Raw genomic sequence first — 25,081 nt, 5'->3', positions numbered from 1 at the left:
CTTACTTGGATGACCTGAAATTAAAGCATATAATTAGTTAGTTACCTAATTGTAGCTAATTTCAGACTTCAATTACTAGATCTAAACATCTATCCATTTCTTAATAAATGATTAACATTTTTAAATAGCCTAAATGTCCAAATAATATTCACAAATAATTCACAATAAAACATGATTTTAAAATCTCATTTACATTAATTTATAGGCCAAATGGAAGGAATTTAGTGTTCAATTGCTGTAAATAAATGCCCATTTAAATCAGCTTTCCAGTGGGTCCCTGTGGAACGCGCTGGTTTAGAACGTTCACATTGCGGTAGATTTGTGCCCCAAATGCCCAGAAAAATACTGCGCGATATAATGGGGCCAAATTGAGCTACTCGCAATATTAAATTTTGTATAAAAGGATCTTTAGAAGCCCTTTTGAATGTAAAAATATACAACCTAACTTCTGCTATTTTCTTTATGAGACCCTGCGGTTGCTGACGGTCGCGGGTTTAAAGATTGATTTTTAAACTACTATAACTATTATTCAAGGCCTTTAAACCTAATAATAGCTTTTGCGACGGAGTCTTCCAGCGATTTTTCGTTAATAATTAACTAGGCTGAACATTTTCGATTGGAACAGCTTAGAGAAAATCGCGTTTTAAACTAGCCCCCTCTAAACGGCGCCAAAATCGCGCACAACCTCAGCGGCAGATATTCAGCGACGCTTCAGGTAGGCTTTGCAACATACCTATATCAGGATGGATTATTGGCATTGGTGAAAAAGCAAACTGAACTGAACCAGATCATAGCTCGACAAAATACCTCTCTCATTCTACCACCAGCAGAAATTCCTACATATGATGGAGATCCTTTGTGGTATGAAGCGTTTGTAAGGGCATTAGAAGAAGTATTTGAAACGAAAATTACAGATGAAAAGGAGCGCTTACGATTTCTGGTGAAGTACTCAAGTGGAAGTGTTCAGATACTTGTAGAAAGTGGTCAAATTGAGCCTGACAGCCATGGATTTAAAAAGGTGAGAAGATTACCATATGACCATATAACCATATAACAATTACAGCACGGAAACAGGCCATCTCGGTCCTACAAGTCCGTGCCGAACAATTATTTTCCCTTAGTTCCACCTGCCTGCACTCATACCATAACCCTCCATTCCCTTCTCATCCATATGCCTATCCAATTTATTTTTAAATGATACCAACGAACCTGCCTCCACCACTTCCACTGGAAGCTCATTCCACACTGCTACCACTCTCTGAGTAAAGAAGTTCCCCCTCATGTTACCCCTAAACTTCTGTCCCTTAATTCTGAAGTCATGTCCTCTTGTTTGAATCTTCCCTATTCTCAAAGGGAAAAGCTTGTCCACATCAACTCTGTCTATCCCTCTCATCATTTAAAAGACCTCTATCAAGTCCCCCCTTAACCTTCTGCGCTCCAGAGAATAAAGACCTAACTTATTCAACCTTTCTCTGTAACTTAGTTGTTGAAACCCAGGCAACATTCTAGTAAATCTCCTCTGTACTCTCTCTATTTTGTTGACATCCTTCCTATAATTGGGCGACCAAAATTGTACACCATACTCCAGATTTGGTCTCACCAATGCCTTGTACAATTTTAACATTACATCCCAGCTTCTATACTCAATGCTCTGATTTATAAAGGCTAGCATACCAAAAGCTTTCTTTACCACCCTATCTATATGAGATTCCACCTTCAAGGAACTATGCACGGTTATTCCCAGATCCCTCTGTTCAACTGCATTCTTCAATTCCCTACCATTTACCATGTACGTCCTATTTTGATTTGTCCTGCCAAGGTGTAGCACCTCACATTTATCAGCATTAAACTCCATCTGCCATCTTTCAGCCCATTCTTCCAAATGGCCTAAATCACTCTGTAGACTTTGGAAATCCTCTTCATTATCCACAACACCCCCTATCTTGGTATCATCTGCATACTTACTAATCCAATTTACCACACCTTCATCCAGATCATTGACGTACATGACAAACAACAAATGACCCAACACAGATCCCTGAGGCACCCCACTAGTCACCTGCCTCCAACCCGACATACAGCCATCTACCATTACCCTCTGGCGTCTCCCATTCAGCCACTGTTGAATCCATCTTGCTACTCCTTCATTTATACCCAACAGTTGAACCTTCTTAACCAACCTTCCATGAGGAACCTTGTCAAAGGCCTTACTAAAGTCCATATAGACAACATCCACTGCTTTACCCTCATCAATTTCCCTAGTAACCTCTTCAAAAAATTCAAGAAGATTAGTCAAACATGACCTTCCAGGCACAAATCCATGTTGACTGTTCCTAATTAGACCCTGTTTATCCAGATGCTTATATATATTATCTCTAAGTATCTTTTCCATTAATTTGCCCACCACTGAAGTCAAACTAACAGGTCTATAATTGCTAGGTTTACTCTTAGAACCCTTTTTAAACAATGGAACAACATGCGCAGTACGCCAATCCTCGGGGACTATTCCCGTTTCTAATGACATTTGAAATATTTCTGTCATAGCCCCGGCTATTTCTACACTAACTTCCCTCAATGTCCTAGGGAATATCCTGTCAGGACCTGGAGACTTATCCACTTTTATATTTTTCAAACGTGTCAGTACTTCTTTTACTTTGAAACTCATAGTATCCATAGCTACTCTACTAGTTTCCCTTACCTCACATAATTTAATATCCTTCTCCTTGGTGAATATCGAAGAAAAGAAATTGTTCAATATCTCCCCCATCTCTTTTGGCTCTGCAGATAGCTGTCCACTCTGTCTCTCCAATGGACCAATTTTATCCCTCATTATCCTTTTGCTATTAATATAGCTGTAGAAACCCTTTGGATTTACTTTCACCTTACTTGCCAAAGCAACCTCATGTCTTCTTTTAGCTTTTCTAATTTCTTTCTTAAGATTCTTTTTACATTCCTTATACTCCTCAAGCACCTCATTTACTTCATGCTGCCTATAATTATTGTAGATCTCCCTCTTTTTCCGAACGAGATGTCCAATTTCCCTTGAAAACCAGGGCTCTTTCCAATTTTTACTGTTTCCTTTCAACCGAACAGGAACATAAAGATTCTGTACTCTTAAAGGTTCCCCTTTAAATGTCTTCCATTTCTCTTCTACATCCGTCCCATAAAACAAAATGTCCCAGTTCACTCCTTTTAAATCATTTCGCATCTCATCAAAGTTAGCCTTTTTCCAATCAAAAATCTCAACCCTAGGTCCAGTTCTGACCCTCTCCATAATTATATTGAAACTAATGGTATTTAAAGAACGTTTTGGGAATGAACAGAGGATTGCTAACGCATACATGGAGAAGGCCCATGCTTGGAAATAAATCAAGCCGGAAGATGGGGAGGCATTGAGTGATTATGCAATATTTCTGAGAGGTTGTTGCAGCTCGATGAAAAATCTCGGCTACATGGAGGCAATGAATCTTGTAAGTAATATGAGAATCATCATTAGCAAGTTGCCCACTGAGGGAAAGGTGGAGATATGAAGAGGTGGAATAATTGATAAGAGGAACCAAGTAGCCAGGCTACCAGACCTGGTGGAATTCTTGGACAGGGAAATACGGTACATGTTAGAGCCACACTACGGGACTTATGAAGATTATAAACCGATTGCAACTAACAAAGGTTCTACCTTTAACAAAACTGAAGAAAGATCAGAACCTAAGAGAAGTAGTTTTGTTATCACAACCATACCTGTGGAAAAGACAGATGGAATGAAAAGGAAAAGCAAGCAAATAGTATTTTGTTTGTTATGTGATGAAGTTGGTCACACCATAAAATGGTGTCGAAGATTCAAGATGAAAGAATATGAAAAAATTGACTTCTTAAAAAGGAATGGAATCTGCTATGGATGTTTGAAAAAGGGGCACATGAGTCCAATAATTTGTGACAAGTGTAAGCAATATCATCCTGAAGCAGTTCACACTGAAGAAGAGCTACCAGAGTATTGGGAAGAAGAAGAACCGGAGCAAACGGAACAGAAGAAGAAGCCAACTATGAGAGATGCTATCACCTCGCCTCAAATAACTGCTCATATTGGGGCCAGGGTTGAAGCTTGTAACTTTTCTATCTTACTAGTACAGGTAAGGAACAGCAAGACGAATACAGTGTTGCAAACATATGCTTTTCTGGATCACGGAAGGTCAACTACCTTTTGCACAGAAAACCTGACGAGAAGGCTGAACATCACAGGAGACAGCTGTCTGTCTCTTCATCTTTTTATTTTTTATTTTAGTTAGTTAAGTGTTTTGTTTGGAGGCCTAGACTTTTTTTATGTGGGGGGTGGGAGGGGGGGGGGGGGGGAAACTACCTTTCAGGGTCCCTACCTGGTCGGAGAGGCAGCTTTTCTCCGGGCTGCAGCTTCGACCCGTCCTCGCGGCCTACCAGCGGGCCTGGAGCGGCGTTTCCTGTTGGGGACCGCCCAGACCCTCGGCTTCGGTGGCAGCACAGCGCTGGAGCGCTATCGTGGAGCGGGCGATGCCTTGCCTGGGTCACCGCGCTGGAGCTCCGGTGAGCTGAGACCGCCGGGAACAACATCGCGGAGCTGCGGGTCTGTGGAGCGACCAGCTGCGGGCGGCAGCGCTGAACTTAACATCAGGAGCCTGGGATCTCTAGATGAGATCGCCAGTTGTGGAGCTCCAACCGGCGCGGCCTTGTTGGCTTCGGAAGCCGCGGCCTCCAGTGCGGAAGCGGCCGTTCCAGGGTTCCCAAGCCGCTGGGAGGACTCTCCCAACGCCGGAGCAACATCACCCGGCGAGAACCGCCTGGAACATCGGGCCTCCGTAGAGGCAACTGTGGAGGCCTCAATGGGCCCGACTATGGGTGAACTGGGGTTGGGGACTGGACTTTGTGCCATCCCTCATGGTGGGAGCCATTGTGGGGGGATATTCTATGTGTTTAAGACTCTCATTGGTGTTATGTCTGTATTCTTTTTTTGTGTGCTGCAAAATGGCAAAAAGCATTTCACTTCACTACACCTGGGTGTATGTGAATGTGACTAATAAAATACCTTTGATACCTTTGAAGAGTCATTACATTACCAGTTTGGGATATCCAGTCTGGATGAAGATAATTTTATACCAATATCTGAAGTGTTTACACATGGAACCATGCCTGTTGGTCGTCAAAATATACCAGGATATGAAGACTTGAAACAATGGCCTTACCTGAAGGATGTCAAAATATCTAAAATAAATTCTGATATTGACCTGCTTATTGGAACGAATGCTCTGAAAGCATTAGAACCTATACAGATTGTTAGGAGCCAAGGTGAACCGTATGCTGCAAAAACCCGACTTGGATGGGTTATCTATGGCTCCTTGAAAAGGAACCACAAAAATGAGAATCAGAAAAATTTCTGTTAATCAAATATCTACTGATAAATTAGAAAAGCCGGTGATGAAGCCATACAATTATGACTTCAATGAAAGTACCAGCAAATAATCTGAAGAGATGTCGAATGAAGAATTGACGTTCATGGATATTATGAACTACTCAGTAAAGATTGACGGACTATTGTCTGGACTTACCTTTTAAACAAGAAAGTGTTAGTCTGACGAATAATCGTCGTATGGCTGAGCAACGCACCCAGAATTAGAAACGCAAGTTTGATGAGAATACTAAATTTCATGAAGTAAGAATCTCTTTGAAGAATAATAACAACATGAATGCTTAAGATCCATGTCTACTGAGCAGGCAGCAATTCTACCAATAGAACATCTGACTTCCCTTTGCGATAAGGGAGGATTCACACTTACCAGTGGATCAGCGACAATTGTGAAAGCATTCCACTAGATGATAGAGCCAAAGAAACCAGAGAGTTGGATTTGGACAAAGACAATTTGCCAATGGAAAGAGCATTGGCAGTTACTAATGTTGTACAATTGAAATATGTTAACACAGTAGAAAATCCTGCGGATGAAGTTTTCAGAGAACTGACTACGAACCGCTTCTTAAGCGATAAGAGATGGATCAATGGACTAAAATCTCTCTGTAAGCCAGACAGAGAATAGCCAAAGCTTGAGCTGGGATTTGAAATCTCTGCTAATGATCCGGAAATGAATCCAAACCTAATGGTGAACTTTATTGCTAAAAATCTTGTTACTCTTTTAAAGGATTTTCACACTTCAACATTGCTGTTACAACACATCCATGAGTTGATCGGACATGGAGGAAGACGTTTCATGCTATCAAAGCTTTGGACTGTTATGTTTTGGACTATATACTGGGTATAATGCCTGATTTTAAGGGTTTGGTGTGCACGGTACGACTTTAAACTAAAACCAGTGTTTTAATAAGATTAATAATCAAGTTATGCTTGCTTCTAGAAAGCGAAAGTGAAGATGGAAGCGTCGATGAAGAATTTGGATATATAGTGCATACTATTTTTTTCCTCGTTAGTAGAGTGATTAGTATCCCCGCCTGTCACGTGGGAGGCCGGGATTCAATTCCCCGACGAGGAGCCACGGGGTTTTTACTCCAGACATAAAATGCTGGAGTAAATCAGCGGGACTGGCAGCATCTCTGGGTCGACAGGTGTTGCATCTCCTGCGGTTTATTGCAAAAAGTACCTAGGGGGGTGGTTTGGTTGGGAAAGGACGAGTTAACCAGGGAGTTGCGGAGGGAACGGTCTCTTTGTAGGTTGTTCCAGGCATACACTGCCCCTATTCCCGAAATCTATCTCTTTGTTACATTGACGACTGTATCGGTGCTACCTCCTGCACCGATGCAGAACTCGTGGACTTCTTTAACTTCACTACTAATTTGCATCCTGCACTCAAATTCACTTGGACCATCTCCGACATCTCCCTACCATTTCCATCACAAGAAATAAACTATCGACTGACATCTCATATAAACCCACGCAGACACCCGCAGTCCTCCTAGTAGCAACGTTACAAAATTTTGAGATTTTAAAAATCAAGTCTGCAATTTATCCCAACAGATAAAGCATAAAAATAAGTTTAATTTGACACCTAATTCACTTTCATATCTCAAGTATTTAAAAAGTTATGGCCATTTTCATACTCGGAAATTAGCATCTTGTTCCCTATTGATTTTCTATGGACATAACAAAAAAGATGTGATCGTGGACAGTCAAAAGCCCATAACTTTCTTAAAAATTAAGAGAACTGAATGAAATTTTCAGTTATCATAGATTGAAGCATTCTGAAACAAATATAAAATAATCTTACTTGGATAACCTGAAATTAAAGCATATAATTAGTTAGTTACCAAATTGTAGCTAATTTCAGACTTCAATTACTAGATCTAAACATCTATCCATTTCTTAATAAATGATTAACATTTTTAAATAGCCTAAGTGTCCAAATAATATTCACAAATAATTCACAATAAAACATGATTTTAAAATCTCATTTACATTAATTTATGGGCCAAATGGAAGGAATTTAGTGTTTAATTGCTGTAAATTAAAGTCCATTTAAATCAGCTTTTTAGTGGGATCCTGTGAACGCGCTGGTTTAGAACGTTCACATTGCGGTAGATTTGTGCCCTCAAATGCCCAGAAAAATACTGCGGGATATAATGGACCCAAAATTAGCTACTCGCAACATTAAACTTTGTATAAAGGGATCTTAAGAAGCCCTTTTTAACGTAAAAATAAACAGCCTACCTTCTATTGTCCCCTGTATGAGATCCGGCCGATTGCCGGCGGTCGGGGGTTTAGAGGTTAATTTTTAACCTACAATAACAAGTATAGAAAGCCCTTAAAACTAATAATAGCTCCAGCTACAGAATCTTCCAGAGATTTTTCGTTAATAATTAACTAGGCTGAACATCCTCGATTTGAACAGCCTAGTGAAAAATCGCGTTTTAAACCAGCCCCCTTCTAAATGGCGCCAAAATCGCGCACACGGGCTGGGACAGATTTTCAGCGACGCTTCAGGTAGGCTTTGCAACATACCTACTCCTAGTCCTCACCTTTCACCCCATTAGCCGTCACATACTGCAAATAATCCTCAGACATTTTCGCCACCTCCAACAGGATCCCAACACTAGCCACATCCTCCAATCTCAACCCCATTCCACTTTCCGCAGAGACCGTTCCCTCCGCAACTCCCTGGTTAACTCGTCCCTTCCCACCCAAACCATCCCCTTCCCCTGTAACTGGAACACCTGTCTATCCAGAAATGCTGCCTGTCTCGCTGAGTTACTCCAGCATTTTGTGTCTATAATTGATAAATGCGACTTGGTCATACGGGTTTTGCAGAAATGACTTGTGATTAAGCCTAAATATGTTTAAGAAGGAACTGCAGATGCTCTAAAAATCGAAGGTTGACAAAAAATGCTGGAGGAACTCAGCAGGTGAGGCAGCATCTATGTAGAGAAGGTATAGGCGACGTTTCGGGACGAGACGCTTCTTCAGACTGATGTCGGAGGGAACGGTCTCTACGGAAAGCAGAAAGGGAAGGAGATGGGAAGATTATAGATCCTTCTTTTATTATAGATGAGGCTCTCACCAAGGTCTCCTCTATATCCCGCAGCTCCGTTCTGACTACCCATCCCCCTACTCGTAACAAGGGCAGTTTCCCTTGTCCTCACCTTCCACCCCATCAGCCGGCACATACAACATATAATTCTCCGACATCTTCATCACATCCAGCGAGATCCTCCACTTTATCCCATCTCCTCCCCTTTCTGCTTTCCATACAGATCGTTCCCTCCGTAACTTCCCTGGTCAATTTGTCCCTTTCCACCCAGACCACCCCCCCTTCCCCCCGCAATTGCTGGAAATGCTACACTTGTCGCTTTACCTCCCCCTCGACTCCATCCAAGGACCCAAGCAGTCTTTTGAGGTGAGGCAGAAGTTCACCTGCACCTCCTCCAACCTCATCTACTGCATCCGCTGTTGTAGGTATCACCTTCTCTACTTCGGTGAGACCAAACGTAGGCTCGGCGACCGCTTCGCCCAACACCTCCGCTCAGTCTGTACTAACCAACCTGATCTCCTGGTTCCCCAGCACTTCAACTCCCCCTCCCATTCCGAATCTGTCCTTGCCAGAGTGAGGCCCAGCGCAAATTGGAGGAACAACACCTCATGTTTCGCTGAGGTAGTTTACACCCCAGCGGTATGAACATTGACTTCTCTAATTTCAGGTAGTCCTTGCTTATTCCCTCCTTCCCCTCCCCCTTCTCAGCTCTCCCACAAAGCCTGCTGTCTCCGCCTCTTCCTTTCTTTCCCCCCTGTAGCGGCAGATTTTTATATCGTTCAAGAGATTACTCCCTCTAGGCGCTAAATGGACAGCACGGTCAAGTGGAATGTCTTTTATCCGCATGCGAGCTCACCGTCAGAGTCCTTGAGAGCTTCTTCACAGACAAATCTTCAAAACACAGTCTTTTGATAGATAAATTCTTTATTGTTGATGAAAAATTATGGTGTATCCAAACTTTTTCCAATGTTACTATAATCTTCATCGAACTCCAGCTTATCGCTTTAAACATCAGAAAACTCCTCGTGTCTCCATTACACTTCGCATGATCAAAGGGTAAACCTTCTCCATGCTGGTTCCAAACTAAACTAACAACTAAGCTTCTGCGTAAGAAATTTAGCTCCATACACGCCCCAAAAAATGTCACAAATACCACCCACAATATAACGGGCAGTCTAAAATTTAAAGACACATGCCATCATCAATGACATGCAAAACAAGCCAAATGGCCACTACATACTGACCCCTAATTGTTCCGAGTATATAACGAGGCAATTACTAATAAATATCAAAAAAGTAGCCATGAATGCTTAACATATATAAAACCTGTATGTGCAGTTCCTTCTTAATCATTTGTCAATTACTCATTTAAGAGGGATTTTATCCTCCTGCGTGTCAGGAATGTGCAATCCAATTTCCTGTTTCCTACACTCACAGACACTCACACACACAGACTCACACACAGACACACACAGACTCACACACACACACACACACACACACACAGACTCACACACACACACACTCACACACAGACTCACACACTCACACACACGCGCACACACACACACACACACACACACACACACACACACACACACACACTCACACACAGACTCACACACAGACTCACACACACACACACACACCCTCACACACACTCTCTCTCTCACGCACACACACACACACAAAGATACACACACACACAAACATACACACATACTTACACACACAGACACACGCACATACTCACACACACACTCAGACTCACACACTCAGACTCACACACACACCCTCACACACACTCTCTCTCTCACACACACACACACACTCACACACATACACACAGACTCACACACACCTCAGGCAATTGAGGAAATTCAGAGTGTCTCCGAGGATCCTCCAGTGCTTCTACGCAGCGGCGATGGAAAGCATCTTGTCTGGGAACATTACCATCTGGTTTGGGAATTGCTCTGCCGAACACACTATGGGAACTTCACTTGCCCCCCTGCAGGAACTATACATCAGGAGGTGCAACTCCAGAGCCAACAATATCATGAGAGACCCCTTCCACCCCTGCAACGGACTGTTCCAGCTGCTACGGTCAGGCAAACGCCTCCGTTGCCATGCGGTGAGAACGGAGAGGTTGAGAAGGAGTTTCTTCCCAGAGGCCATTCAGACTGTAAACGCCTATCTCACCAGGGACTAACTCTACTGAACGTTTTTCCTGCCATTATTTATTATGTAAAAGAATATGTGTGTTATGATTGTGTTTATAGTTTGTTTGGTTGTTTGGTTGTTTGTCTTTTGCACAAAAGTCCGCGAGCATTGCCACTTTCATTTCACTGCACATCTCGTATGTGTATGTGACAAATAAACTTGACTTGACTTGACTTGACACAGACACATGCACAGACTCACACACAGACTCACACACACACACACACACACACACCCTCACACACACTCTCTCACACACACACACACTCACATTCACACACAGACACAGGCACATACTCACACACAAACAGCAGCCATTCTCACGGGGCTTTGAATCTGACAGCAGCCTGTTTCTTGGGTGGGCATGGTACACGTGTAGGTCCGCACCATCTTTTAATTTGGAAACACAAGAAACTGAAGATGCAAAAATTTTGAGCAAAACACAAAGTGCTGGAGGTACTCTGCAGGTCAGGCAGCATCTGTGGAGGGAATGGACTGATGACAGGGGCAGTCCATGGTGATAAAGTTTCAACCCCTGCCTGGAAGTACTGCAGCCCATTCTGGAAATGAAGCAGACCTGGAATTGCATCCTGAGAGTTCCAATGGCATTCTCTACTCCTCCGTCCCAGTTGTCCTGTGATCATTGTTCTCGTAGGGTTCAGCCACCGGAGACATAGACAGATGCCTTAACCACACCAAGGATCCTTATTCTCCCAGATCCAGTTCTTTGTCTGGTGAAGCTTTTGAAATATGTAAGATAAAGGAGAAACTTTGGGCGGCACAGTGGCAGAGCTGGTAGAGCTGCTGTATCACAGCACCAGAGGCCCGAGTTCAATCCTGACCTCAGGTACTGTCTGTGTGGAGTTTGCAGGTTCTCCCTGTGAGCATGTGGGTTTCATCCAGGTGCTCCAGTTTCTTGCCACCTCCCAACGACGTGAGGGTTTGCAGGTTAATTAGCTTCTGTAAATTGCCCCTTGTGTGTAACAAAGAATGAGAAAGTGGATAATATAGAACTAGTGTGAATGGATGGTTGATGATCAGCGAGGACTCAGTGGGCCAAAGGGCTTATTTCCATGCTCTGTCTCTAAACTAAAAAGAGTTGTTGAATTTCCCAGGACATTTGGCATTGACCATAAGAAATGTCCTCAATAGTTCAGCAATGCCTGTACATTCTGGAAGTTGTGAGAAGATTTCAGGGAGCCAAAGGGGAGGTTATTTGGCACATCTCTGCATTTACTAACACGCAATGAGTGGTTGCAAGGAACTGGTTGGAACTTGTGCTAAAATTATATTTTTAAGCTTTGTTGAGACGTATTGTTCAATTTTACAAATGGGGCATTTTAATCTTCCTGAGAACATAGTTGCTCAATAGAAACATAGAAACACGGAAAATAGTTGCATGAGTAGGCCATTCGGCGCTTCGAGCCTGCACCGCCATTCAATATGATCATGGCTGATCATCCAACTCAGTATCCCGTACCTGCCTTCTCTCCATACCCCCTGATCCCTTTAGCCACAAGGGCCACATCTAAAAAAGATGGCGGCCGGTGCAGCAGCAGCACGGCGTGCTGTGGGAGAGTTTTCTTGAGAGTTTTTGCGAATTAAACCGGAGATTTACCATACTGAAGACGGTAGAGTCATAGTCGAGGATGAATTGCTGAACTTTATTGTGGTCAAAATGCGAACACTAAGCCACGATGATATTGTGTCGATAGTTACGAGCAGTTTCAGCTCCGAGCGGATTGAGTCTTCAAAGGCAGTTTTGTCAGAGCTCTTTCCACACAACAAATGATGGATCACCTACAGGGGACAAAAGAAGGACATTAAAAATGTCAAAATGTGCCTGCAAGTGCTTAATGAGTGCGGTGAAGAGATCCCGAGATTTGTATCGCACTTTCTGGATGAATTACCCCCCGTCTCATTTAAACACATCGATGTGTCTGCGCTCCTCGGGAGAATGCAGCAAATCAATGCTGACGTTGACTACCTAAAAATAACTATGGGAACTCAGGTAGCAGCCTGTGAAACATTGTGGGAGGTTTCTGCTAATCTCGACGGTCTCTGACTGCTGTGGAGGGGCCCTGTGGCCCGGACGCTACTTTTTCGGCTGCATGCCTTTCTGCGGTGGAGATACAACCAGGCCCTGCGCCCAGTGCGACAGGTCTTTACTCGGCTGTGATGGAGAAGCCGTCGGGCGCTGATCCTGCCCCCTTCACTCCCTCTGTGGTTAAAGGATGGTTGACAGCAATGCCAGGTGGATCCGACGATAGACAACCAGCCCAGCCTGAAGGTCCAGCCCTGGGATGAACGCAGACCCCCCCGTGGAGCATGGTGGTGAAGGAAGGGCGCCGACTGAAGCAGGTACCTGAGAACTCTGCCCATCGACGCCCTACACCTCGCACTGTAAAATCTCCAGCGAGGCGTGTGAGAAAGAAGACCGGCATAATCGGGACTGGTGTGGGTAGCAATATACTGGCTGTCAAAACAAAGATGGTAAAGGTATTTGCTACAAAGTTTGATCTCAGCTTAGACGCCAACACTCTCAGTGACTACTTAAAAACGAAGCTTGGTCGGGAAGTGATATGTAGGAAAATAGAGATGACACAGAGTAGATTCAGCTCCTTCTGTGTCACTGCTGAATGTAATGATGTGGCGGAACTGTATGATCCGCAGCTTTGGCCCGCTGGGTCTTTTGTCCGACGCTACTATGAGCCTCGTCGCCCAAGAGGAGCAGACGGAGGTCCGTCTGGTCCAGAGGAAGCCCCTCGCTCTCAGGATGAGGAGCTGCTGCACGGTAACGATGCTGGGGTGCCTGTCGCATCTGTGGGCGAGGACGGGATGAAGGCCAGCTGTTCCGCAGGGAGCGACAAAACACATTAAATGCATGTTGTTTCATACAACACTCGCGGCTTGCGAGTAGGACATTCTGCTACTGATAGATCAAGACGTTTGGTGGTGGACACACTGCTAGACCAATGTGACATTCTGTGCCTGCAAGAAACTTGGATGGCGAAACATGATCTGGATAAGTTGAACACTCTACACATGAACTTCCATGGGGCTGGAGAGTCCACTATCGACCTCAGTACGAGGCTGGTTCGGGGTAGGATAGCTGGTGGTGTAGCTATACTGTGGAACATCAAATATGACTCACTGGTGAAGGTGGTGCGACTAAATGTTGACTGGGCCATAGGGCTGGAGTGTAATTATAATGAAAATAAATTTACTGTCTTAAATGTTTATACACCGTATGAATCATATGAGCATGAGGACGAGTTTTTTAACAGATTAGCTTTTATTCAGTCCTTTATAGAGGCCAACAGCTCATCTTGTGTCTACGTCATGGGTGATTTTAATGCTGACTTGTCAGATAGCAAACCACTTTCTGTTATTTGCACTATCAGTTTATTTATTCATGTGTGTATATATTTATATCATGGTATATGGACACATTTATCTGTTTTGTAGTAAATGCCTACTATTTTCTGTGTGCTTAAGCAAAGCAAGAATGTCATTGTCCTATACAGGGACACATGACAATAAACTCACTTGAACTTGAACTTGAACTTGAACTTGAACTTGATTTGTTATGAACTTGCCACCTCTGACCACATACCTATTGCTGCACGGTTAAATGTTGAGAATGTCCCCCTGCTGTCCAGTAATAATAATGCTGCTTCCTCAAGTAAACTGGACTGGTCAAAACTGAGCAGGGAGGTAATGGCCGGATATTCACTGCAAACGGACAGTTTTTTAAATAATATTGCATTGCCTCAAGAGGCCCTAACGTGCTCAAATATGAATTGTAAGGACGTGCAACATGCTGAAAAACTCTGTGCCATGTATGATGTTATTGTGAAATGTCTCATTGCCTCCAGTGATCCCTTTTGTAAAAGCAAATGTAAGGTACCCAACATCAGACCAGGGTGGAATGAGTTTGTGGCTGAGAAGTACGCTGAGGCAAGAGAGGCCTTTAGACTCTGGTCAGAGGCAGGTAGGCCTAGACAGGGGGTATTGCTAGATATGAAAAAACACACAAATGCTAGGGTTAAGTATGCACTTCGTTTTATTAAGAAAAATGAAAACACAATGAGAGCAGACTCGCTTGCCAGGAAGCTACAGAATAATAACCTTACTAACTTCTGGAAAGAGGTCAAAGTTATGAATAATAGTAAAACACCCCTACCATCGGACATTGAAGGTGTTAGTAGCCCAGAAAAAATAGCTGAGAGTTGGCGTGAGCACTACTGTAACCTGTTTAACTGTTAAAAGTAACCCAGTTAGAATCAATCATGAACACATTGATCTCTCTGTAGATTTGGTAGTTAGGGCAGCAGATGTCTATGATGCCATTAACATGTTGGATAACAATAAAGCCTGCGGTATGGACTGCATTACTGCAGAACATCTAAAATATGCCAGCTATAAGCTCTGCCCTTTGCTTTCCATGTGCTTTAATGGTTGTCTGGTTCATGGTGTCCTGCCAAATGCTATTATGTCTGTAATGTTAGTGCCTGTGCTTAAAGATAAGGCTGGTAAGCTCAACAGTATGGATAATTACCGACCTATTGCTTTAGCCAGTATCTTATCTAAAGTACTGGAAAGAATACTGTTGACAAAGCTGGAAATGTTTGTCCTTACCACTGACAATCAGTTTGGGTTCAAAAGGAAACATGGAACTGACCTGTGTATCTATGCTCTTAAAGAGATTGTGTTCAGGTACACAAGTCTGAATTCATCTGTATTTCTATGTTTTATTTATGCGTCCAAGGCATTTGATAGAATTAATCACGAACACTTGTTTGTAAAATTGCTAGATAGAGGTGCCCCTAAATTATTAGTGAGAATTTTAGTATTCTGGTATGCCCATCAAACGTTTCAGGTTAAATGGGACAATGTTGTATCTGTTCCATTCTGTGTTAGTAACGGAGTGCGGCAAGGAGGAATTTTGTCTCCTATTTTATTTAATGTTTATATAGATGAACTGTCAAATCAGATGAATAGGTTAAAAACTGGCTGTCTTGTGGGCAACACTATTGTTAACCATCTTATGTATGCAGACGACCTGGTCCTGCTCTGTCCATATAGTGCTGGGATGCAGCAGATGCTGAAGGTGTGCTCTCAGTATGGCCTTGATTATGACATTAAGTACAATGCTAAGAAAAGCCGCATAATGGTAGTTAGGAGCGCTGAGGACAGGGAATCAACTTTTCCGACCTTTTATTTGTCAGACGGTCCTCTTGCTGTGTGTGAGGAAATTAAATACTTAGGTCATGTCATATCCGATGACTGGACGGATGACAAAGACCTCTACCGACAGCGCTGTAAAACTTATCTTCAAGCGAACATGCTTATAAGGAAGTTTTATATGTGCTCTGACTCTGTGAAGTGTTCCCTGTTCAGAACCTACATCACACCGTTGTATACTGCTCAATTGTGGTCGAAGTATAAAAAAAAGAGTATGCAAAGACTCAAGGTAGCATACAATGATGCAATGAGGATGCTGCTTTGTGTCCCTAGGTGGCATAGTGCCAGTCAATTGTTCGTGTCCACTAGACAGCTGATGTTTAGTTTTATGTGTCGACTGGACAAGTCAGAGAACCATATAATTGAAGCCCTAGTCAGCCCTCTGAAAAGCTGCTATAGATTCATTACTAGGTTAAGACTGCATTGGTGCAATAGCTTGTATATTTTATAGGCTAATATGCAATTTTTTTAATGTATTTTTGTATCTTCTTGTTTTTCTGTTTGATGTGTTATATGGACCTGTGTCTGTAATAAAGCTTTAATTTTTTTTTTAAATAACTCCCTCTTAAATATAGCCAATGAACTGGCCTCAACTACCTTCTGTGGCAGAGAATTCCAGAGATTCACCACTCTCTGTGTGAAAAATGTTTTTCTCATCTCGGTCCTAAAAGACTTCCCCCTTATCCTTAAACTGTGACCCCTTGTTCTGGACTTCCCCAAAATCAGGAACAATCTTCCTCCATCTAGCCTGTCCAACTCCTAAGAATTTTGTAAGTTTCTATAAGATCCCCCCTCAATCTTCTAAATTCTAGCGAATACATGCCGAGTCTATCCAATCTTTCTTCATATGAAAGACCTGACATCCCAGGAATCAGTCTGGTGAACCTTCTCTGTACTCCCTCTATGGCAAGAATGTCTTTCCTCAGATTAGGAGACCAAAACTCTACACAATACTCCAGGTGTGGTCTCCCAAGTGCAGTAGAACCTTTCTACTCCTATACTCAAATCCTTTTGCTATGAATGCTAACATACCATTCGCTTTCTTCACTGCCTGTTGCACCTGCATGCCTACTTTCAATGACTGGTGTACCATGACACCCAGGTCTCGTTGCATCTCCTTTTCCTAATCGGCCACCATTCAGATAATAGTCTACTTTCCTGTTTTTTTGCCACCAAAGTGGATAACCTCACATTTATCCACATTATACTGCATCTGCCATGCATTTGCCCACTCACCCAACCTATCCAAGTCACCTTGCAGCCTCCTAGCATCCTCCTCACAGCTAACACTGCCCCCCAGCTTTGTGTCATCCACAAATTTGGAGATGTTGCATTCAATTCTCTTGTCCAAATCATTAATATATATTGTAAATAGCTGGGGTCCCAGCACCGAGCCTTGCGGTACCCCACTAGTCACTGCCTGCCATTCTGAAAAGGACTCGTTTACTCCTACTCTTCACTTCCTGTCTGCCAGCCAGTTCTCTATCCACATCAATACTGAACCCCCAATACCGTGTACTTTAAGTTTGCATACTAATCTCTTATGTGGGACATTGTCGAAAGCCTTCTGAAAGTCCAGATATAACACATCCACTGGTTCTCCCTTATCCACTCTACTAGTTACATCCTCGAAAAAATCTATAAGATTCGTCAGACATGATTTACCTTTGGACCCAGATGTCCATCTAATCTTGTCCTATATGCCCACCACATATCCTTCTGAAATGTTCCTATCCATATACCTGTCCAAATGGCTTTTAAATGTTGTTATTATGCCCGCTTCAATCAGTTCCTTTGGCTGCTCATCCGTTTATGTTCCACTCTCTGTAAGAAAAGTAGACCTTCACATTGCGATAAAATTTCTCCTCTATCATCTTAAACCTATGCCCATTAGTTCTTGATCCCCCAACCCTGTGAAAAAGACTCTGTGTACTCACCATGTCTATGCGCCTCATGATTTTAAGCCACTCTGCAAGATCACCAAGGCTCCAAAGATTAAAGTACCAGCCTGCTCGACCTCTCCCTGTAACTCACTCTCTCTCTCTCTTGTCCTGGCAATTTCCTCATACACCAGTGATACATCTTTGCAGCTTAGTGATAACTTTCTAATAGCACAGAAACCAAACAAAAAAAACAATACTCTACCAGTTTAGCCTCACCAGTGTCTTGTCATCTGCAAAATAACTTTTAATTTCAATGCTCTGACTGTTGAAGGCCAAAGTATCTTTACCACTCTAAGAAGTCCGAAGAGGGTCTCGACCCAAAACGTCACCTATCCCTATGCTCCAGAGATGCTGCCTCACCAGCTGAGTTTCTCCAGCATTTTTGTCTGCCTTACCCACTCTAAGATGTCACTTTCTGGGAAGCGAATTTCAAGGGGAATTGTTGTGATTGATAAATCACTGGATTCAAATAACCGTTTTGATTCACTCAGTAATTTATTACACTACTAAATAAGGCACATACACTCACGTAAACCCATCCGCGAGTTTCATCTGAACATGCACCAGGAGTTCAGTCACCTGGCACTGTTTGCGACACAGTCGAAGGCTGAGGTTCTCTTTTTCGAAAGGGCGGCCAACACCAATCTTTATGGCATTTCTAGTGATAAATTACCTTTTATCAACAACTTTTTTTCCATTGCGGCTTTAGTCATTATCGCTTGACATTTTATGCACAATTTCCTTCTCTTCACAGCTCCAACTTCTGCTTCTCTTCACAGCTTCTGCTTTTTTCTGCCTGCGGTATCGACCCAAAGTATCACCCATTGTCTGACGAAGGGTCTCGACCTGAAACATCACCCATTCCTTCTTTCCAGTGATGCAACCTATCTCGCTGAGTTGCTCCAGCATTTTGTGTTCTCCTTTTAATGGTTTTTGTTTCTCAGTAACCCTGGCGAGATTGCATCTTTAAAAGATGTTGCTCATGTGTAAATCAGCATAGAGCCCATGACTACAGGCCTGTCGCACTGACCTCTGTAATCATGAAAACCCTTGAAAGACTTGTGCTGGCCCACCTGAACAATATCACTGCTGGACCTATAGTTGCCAACTGTCCATTATTAGCCGGGACATCCCGTATATTGGGCTAAATTGGTTTGTCCCATACGGGACAGCCCTTGTCCCATATTTGAATGCTGCTACTCCGGTCGAGGGGACTGTCATGGTGCAGCCCATGGAGTGCAGCAGCAGCACCTCGCCCGTGGCCCCGTCCGACCTTCGGACCTTCGCTTACCGCCGACACCACCACACTTCCTTCTTATGGCCGATCATCGGTTCATGAGTTGGATGGGGTGCCGGACTTTGCACGTGATGTCGGGCGCAAAGTCCGGCGCCCTGGCCAAAGCTCCTCCTTGTGTGCAGTCCAGCACCCGGGCCAACTCATCATTCACCCAGCCACGGCCGAGTCGGTCAACGAATTGCCGTCGAGAATTTGATCCTTATTTTGACCTTTTATCCATTATTTGTGCAACCCTAGCTAGACCCCCTGTAGTTTGCATACCGGGCCAATAGATCAGTGGATGACGCAGTCAACCGAGGCCTGCACTTTGTCCTCCAGCACCTAGACCGCCAAGGGACCTATGCAAGGATTTTGGTGGTGGATTTTAGCTCTGCATTCAACACCATTGTGCCGGAGCTACTACACTCCAAACTTTCCTAGTTGACTGTGCCTGAACCTGTGTCAGTGGATCATCAACTTCCTGACAGACAGGAAGCAGCATGTGAGGCTGGGAAAGCATATCTTGGACCTGCTGACCCTCAGCATAGGAGCACCGCAAGGTTGCGTACTCTCCCCTCTCCTTTACTCTCTCTACACCAACGACTGCACCTCCACAGACACCTCTGTCAAGCTTCTCAAGTTTGCGGATGACGCAACCCTGATTGGACTGATCCAGGAGGGGGAGGAATTTACCTACAGACAGGAAGTGACACAGCTGGCGTCCTGGTGCCTTCGTAACAACCTGGAGCTCAATGCTCTTAAGACGGTGGCATTGATTGTAGACTTTAGGAGAGCTCCCCCTCCCGTCCCTCCACTCCCCCCACTCACCATCAACAACACAGTCACATCTGTGGAGTCATTTAAGTTACTTGGAACCATCATCTCCAGGGGCCTAAAATGGGAGGCCACCATCGACTACACAGTCAAAAAGGCACAACAGAGGATGTACTTCCAGCGGCAGCTGAGAAAACACAATCTGCCACTGGCAATGATGGTCCAGTTTATATTGCCATCATTCTCCATCATGGTCTGGTTTGGCTCAGCCACCAAGTATGACATCTGGAGGCTGCAGTCCGTCATCCGATCAGCTGAGAAGGTTGTTGGCTGCAACCTTCCCCCCATTGACGAGCTGTACACTGCAAGGGTCAGGAAGCGAGTGGGGCAAGATCATCTCTGACCACTCTCACCCTGGCCACAATCTCTTTGAAGTACTTCCCTCTGGGAGGTGACTGGACTGTCAAAGCTGCCATAGCCAGACATAAAAACTGATGTTCTCCACGACCAGTAGCTGTACTCAAAACCAAAAATCTGTAGCCTCCTTTTGCTCTTGTATTTTATTTTATTCTTCACATGTTTTTTATAATGTTTTATTTTTAATTGTCTATTGTATATCGTGTTGTTCTCCTTGCGAGACAATAGACAATAGGTGCAGGAGTAGGCCATTCGGCCCTTCGAGCCAGCACCGCCATTCAATGTGATCATGGCTGATCATCCCCAATCAATACCCCGTTCCTGTCTTTTCCCCATATCCCCTGACTCCGCTAACTTTAAGAGCCTTATCTTGAAAGTATCCAGAGAGCCGGTCTCCACCCCCCTCTGAGGCAGAGAATTCCACAGACTCACAACTCTCTGTGAGAAAAAGTGTTTCTTCGTCTCTGTTCTAAATGACTTACCCCTTATCCTTAAACTGTGGCCACTGGTTCTGGACTCCCGCAACATCGAGAACATGTTTCCTCCCCTAGTGTGTCCAAACCCTTAATAATCTTATGTGTTTCAATAAGATGCCCTCTCATCCTTCTAAACTCCAGAGTATACAAGCCTAGCTACTCCATTCTCTCAGCGTATGACAGTCCCGCCATCCCTGGAATTAGCCTTATAACGAGCAAAGCACCAAGGCAAATTCCTTGTATGTATACATACTTGGCTAATAAAATGTATTCAATTCAATTTAATTCAGTTCAATGCCATTCATATGGATAACTAACATTGACATTGTTGTTAGCTTGGATGCATCAACAGGAACATGTCCAAGCTGGCCTCATTTAACAATATACAATACAATACACATTTATTGTCATTTGAGCCCCAGTGAGACTCAAACGAAATTTTGTTTCCACAGCCATACAAACAAAAACAATGTCCTACAGACATACACACAATTAAGTTCACACAAACATCCATCACAGTGAACCCACTGTGATGGAAGGCAAAAGTCTTTTCTCTCCCCTGCTCTCCCGATGTCCAAGCCCCAGGCGGGCGATGATAAGTCCCACGGCCATTTTAGGCCGTGCCGGGCGATTTACGGCCCCGCTCCCGGTCTAGAAGTCTCGAAGTTGGAGCCCCCGGCGGGCGCTGTAATGTCCCACGGCCATGAAGCCGTGCCGCGTGATGTACTTCCCCGCTCCGGGTCGTTCCAAACCCCGCGACACGGGCTGGAGAAGTCGCGTTGCGGGAGCTCCGGGAAGCGGTCTCTCTCTCCCCCCGGACCCGCGAGCTCCCGATGTCCCAGTCCACCGGACCTGCGGCTGCGTTGCTGGAGCCTCCGAGCCCCAGGAGTCGAGTCGCAGCAGCGAGTCACCACCGCTCCCCACGTTCCGAGGCCGGCCAGCCCCACGATGGTGAGTAGTCCGCAGCGCAGTCTCCCGAGCCCCCGGGTCGTTCAGGTTGGAGGCCGCTCCACGGTGCTAGGCCCCAACGACAACGGAGACCCGACAGGGAAAAGGTCGGGTCTCCCGGACAGGGAAGAGATTTTAAACGGTTTCCCCCTCCCCCCCCCGCCCCCCACATATACACATTTAAAAACCAGTATTTAAAAAACACCAAACACTACATTTAACTAGACAAAAAATAAAAAAAGACAGACAGGCTGTAGGAGCCGCTGCAACGAGTCGCGCCGCCACCAGGATTTATGTAGGCGGCGCGACTCTCGTCAGCTGCGGCCTCTGCAGTCCGTCTGCGTTTTTATTATTTTATGTCTATGTTTTTATGTAGTTTTTGTTATTTTTGTTGGGGTATGTATGTGGGGGGGTGGGGGTGGTGTGGGGGGGTTGGGGGTAACTTTTAAATCTCTCCCTGCACGGGAGACCCGACCTTTTCTTTGTCGGGTCTCCGTTGTCGTTGGGGCTGCAATGAGGAGCGGCCTCCAACAGGAAGACCGGGGGCTCTGGTGCCGACTACTCACCTCACCGCCGCGGAGCTGGCCGAGTCCAGAGCGGGTGGAGCTGTGGTGGACGCTGCTGCGACCCGACCCCCGGAGATTCGGTGGCTGCAACTGCGGGTTTGGCGGACGGTAACCCCGGGAGCCCGCGGGTCCCTGGAGGGAGACCGCTTTTCGGGGCTTCCGCAGCGGCGACTTCTCCCGCCCGAGTTGCGGGGTTGAAGAGCACCTGGAGCGGGGCCTTACAGCACCGCCCCGCGCGGCTTGGAATGGCGGCGGGTCTCTGCGAGCGCACGCCGGGGGCTCTAACACCAAGTCCCGGTGCGCGGCCTTGCATCACCCGGCGTGGCTTTAATGGCCACGGGACAATTCGCCATCGCCCGCCGGGGGCTTTGACTTTGACTTTGACATCGGGGGGGAGAGTGCAGTGGAGAGAGAAGTTTTTTTGGCCTTCCATCACAGCAATGTGATGGATGTTTATGTAAATTATGTTGTGTCTTGGGTCTATTTGTTTGTAATGTATGGCTGCAGAAACGGCATTTCGTTTGGACCTCAAGGGGTCCAAATGACAATAAATTGAATTGTATTGTATTGTATTGTATAGTCATACAGCATGCATCCGGGAGGTGCTACAGGTCTCTCCTGTACTGGAACAGCAGGTTCAGGAACAGCTTCTTCCCTGCGGCTGTTACACTACTTAACTCTGCACCTGGGTGATTGCCAGTCAACCCCCCGGACACTCCTTCCCCCAGAAAAGTTGCACTACTACAACTGTTGTACATCTATATTACTAAAAGTCTGTTCTTGACCGGTTTTGGCGATCTGTGCTGCAATTTCCGAGAGAACGCCGCCAACTACGGCCGTCATTTTTGGCCACCTCGCTCAGAGCCCCCCTCCGCCGCATGTGGACCGAGTATTTTTCCAGTCGATGAAAAATGACACAGATATTAATGATTTTACAAAATTCCCCATTCTCTCTGCTGCCCCCGCTGGCGGCAGGGGGGATGGACTATAAAACCAGGAAGTGGTGTGCCTCAATAGGTCTGCAAGCTGGAGGAAGGCAAAGGGTCACGTTTCTCTGAGCTGTGAATAACACTGAACACATGTCCACACAACTGTGAGCACCCTTAATGTGGTTTGAAAATGAAAATATGGTTAAAGTAAAAAAGCACTGCCTGCAAATGGTTGTTTGGGGGGTTTGGGTTGAAATAAAAAGGCACTCTCTCTCCCCTCCTCTCCTCTCCCCCCCTCTCCTCTCCTCTCCTCTCCTCTCCTCTCCTCTCCTCTCCTCTCCTCTCCTCTCCTCTCCTCTCCTCTCCTCTCCTCTCCTCTCCTCTCCTCTCCTCTCCTCCATTCTCCTCTCCTCCATTCTCCTCTCCTCTCCTCTCCTCTCCTCTCCTCTCCTCTCCCCCCTCAACTCCCCTCTCCTCTCCTCTCCCCCCCCTCTCCTCTCCCCCCCTCTCCTCTCCCCCCCTCTCCTCTCCCCCCCTCTCCTCTCCCCCCCTCGCCTCTTCCCCCCCTCTCCTCCCCCTGTCCTCAACCCGCTCTCCTCTCCCCCCTCTCCTCTCCCCCCCCTCTCCTCTCCCCCTCTCTCTTTCTCCCCTCTTTTTCTCCCACTCCTCCCCTCCATCCCCTCCCCCACCGACCCTCCCCTAAACCCCCATCCCCTCCACACACCCCTACCCACTTCCCTCCACCCTCCCTGCTCCCCACCTCTCCCCCTCCCCTCACCTCTCCCCCTCCCCTCACCTCTCCCCTTCCCTCTCCCCCCCTCCCCTCACCTCTCCCCCCCCCACTCTCACCCTCTCTCTCTCCTCCCCTCCACCCCCACCTTTCCCCTCTCACCCACCCTCCCTCTTCTCCTCCTCGCCACCCCCTCTCCCTCTTGCCCCTCTCTCTGTGTCTCTGCCCCTTCTCTCTCTGCCCTCACGTGATACCCCCCCCCCACCTCCCCCCCTCTCTAGATGTGACTGCAAGTTGGGGGCTATGCGTCAGTAGATAGGGTGGTTATGGGGTAAAAGGAGCAAATTAATAATATTAATATAATATCAAGGGGGGTAATTAGCGTGAGTGCGGGGGGGGGGGGGGATAGTTAGTGTGTGATGCTGCATGCCGTCTCCCCCCCCCCCCTCCCCCCACAACCGCACATTGGGGGAACAGACCCAACGGGTCTGCACTTGGTCTAGTATATATATATATTTTACTGCTCTTCTGGGTGAGATGCTAACCAATTTGTTCTCTCTGGACTGTACACTGCACAATGACAATAAAGATTGAATCTGAATCTGAATGGAAACTGGCCCTTTGGCCAAACATGATTATGTCAACCAAGATGCCCTGTCTAAACTAGTCTCATTTGCCGTGTTTGGCCCTTATCCCTCTAACTTTTCTGTCCAAGTGTTACTTCTGTCTGTTGTTGTTGTGCCTGTCTCAACTACCCTCGCCACTGTGTTTAAGTAACTCAGCAGATCAGGCAGAATCTCTGGAGAACATGATTAAGGGACACCAGGTTGGGTTCCCTTCTCAGTCTGATGGTGGGGAGGTGTCAAAACAACTGGTAGGGAGGTGGGGTCATAAGATCATAAGTGATAGGAGCATAATTAGGCCATTCGGCCCATCAAGTCTGCCATTCAATCATGGTTGATTTATCTTTCCCTCCTAACCCCATTTTCCTGCCTTCTCCCCATAACTCCTGACACCCGTACAAATCAAGACATTATCTATACAAAGCCATACAAATATC

The 25,081-nt window shown here is 45.5% G+C and overlaps 2 protein-coding genes across 4 annotated transcripts in view; one reads left to right on the top strand and one right to left on the bottom strand.

Annotated features, from left to right (window-relative positions):
* Window positions 1-25,081, bottom strand: part of LOC116991066 (leukocyte elastase inhibitor-like) — a 157,888-nt gene that overhangs the window by 51,965 nt on the left and 80,842 nt on the right. The gene's annotated exons all lie outside the window — the stretch shown is intronic.
* The window catches only part of LOC116991102 (leukocyte elastase inhibitor-like), a 196,616-nt gene that overhangs the window by 141,335 nt on the left and 30,200 nt on the right, over window positions 1-25,081 (top strand). Inside the window, exons 1-2 of one of the 3 annotated variants that reach the window (XM_033049480.1) lie at window positions 21,415-21,420; window positions 22,403-22,404. The exons of 1 other annotated variant lie outside the window; for it this stretch is intronic. The gene's annotated coding sequence lies outside the window, so the exon portion shown is untranslated. Of the gene's footprint in view, window positions 1-21,414; window positions 21,421-22,402; window positions 22,405-25,081 lie in introns of those variants that run through there. One more of the 3 variants, XM_033049494.1, reaches the window with a different exon arrangement.

This window comes from Amblyraja radiata, chromosome 2 (assembly GCF_010909765.2).
Source record: "Amblyraja radiata isolate CabotCenter1 chromosome 2, sAmbRad1.1.pri, whole genome shotgun sequence".
Taxonomy (NCBI): domain Eukaryota; kingdom Metazoa; phylum Chordata; class Chondrichthyes; order Rajiformes; family Rajidae; genus Amblyraja; species Amblyraja radiata.
The sequence above is the reverse complement of the archived record's forward strand: the minus strand, read 5'-3'. Positions and strand labels throughout refer to the sequence as shown.